This window comes from Vombatus ursinus, unplaced genomic scaffold (genome assembly GCF_900497805.2).
Source record: "Vombatus ursinus unplaced genomic scaffold, bare-nosed wombat genome assembly UNPS02014909.1, whole genome shotgun sequence".
Classification (NCBI taxonomy): domain Eukaryota; kingdom Metazoa; phylum Chordata; class Mammalia; order Diprotodontia; family Vombatidae; genus Vombatus; species Vombatus ursinus.
This window is the reverse complement of record NW_020954687.1, coordinates 13,213,051-13,214,138: the sequence shown is the minus strand read 5'-3', so window position 1 is coordinate 13,214,138 and position 1,088 is coordinate 13,213,051. Positions and strand designations below refer to the sequence as shown.

Here is a 1,088-nt window from a genome sequence, read left to right as displayed (position 1 = left end):
TAAGCATCTAGAGATATATTTTTCCCAAGTACTGTTTTTGCTGCATTCCATAAATGTTGGTATGTCATCTTGATATCATTCTCTTTAGTGAAGTTATTGATTATTTCTATGACTTGTTCTTTGATTCACTCATTCTTTAGGATTATATTACTTAGTTTCCAATTAATATTTAATTATGTTTCCATGGCCTTTTATTGAATATATATTTTATTTCATTATTTTCTAAAAAGGATGCATTTACTATTTCTGCTTTTCTACATTTGGTTGTGACATTTTTTTTCCTGGGGAATTCCCAAGTTTATTGGAAAGAAGGCAAAAGTAAATATTAAACAGCTCCTCTTGGTGTTTTGAAGTTCATTCCAACCTTGGGCTGAGTAACTTGCAGGTTGGACAAACTTCCAAAGTCCAGAAGTTTCAACATTTCTTTGGTATCAGGGTCTACTTCAATGATTTCCTGATCCAAAGCAGAGACCTCAGGGCCATAGTTACCTCTCCTTTCTCTTCCTTCTTCCTGCAATTTGATGGACATACCTCTCACAGGGCCTCTCTGGATCTGCTTCATCAGATGAATAACATATCCAGAGATCCTGTTGCAGAGCTTCTTGCTGGAGATGATGGCGATCTCTTCACACACGTACTAGTTGGTGTGGAAGTCATTGCCCAGGCTAATGTAGTACTTTTTGATGACGACTCGTGCTGCCTTCTTCACTGGTCTTGGTCCAAACATAACTCATACTGACTCTGAAAGGTGAAGGACAGTTGTGACATTTTTATGTTATAATACATGATCAATTTTTGTGAAGGTGCCAGGTACAGCTAAGAATAAGGTATGCTCCTTTTTATTCTCATTCAGTTTTCTCCAAAGATGAATCATATCTAACTTTCATAAAAATTCTATTTATCTTCTTAACTTCTTTCATATTTATTTTTTGTTTAGGTTTATCTAGTTATAAAAGCATAAAGTTAAGGTCTCCTACTAGTATAGTTTTACTATTTCCTCCTGTAAGTCTTTTATTTTTTTTTAAGAATTTGGATGCTGTTCCATTTGGTTTGTATTTGTTTAGTATTGATATTAATTCATTGTCTAT

The 1,088-nt window shown here is 34.0% G+C and overlaps 1 pseudogene; it reads right to left on the bottom strand.

Moving 5' to 3' along the window:
• Positions 1 to 325: 325 nt before the first annotated feature.
• Positions 326 to 727, bottom strand: LOC114029076 (annotated as a pseudogene).
• Positions 728 to 1,088: the final 361 nt, after the last annotated feature.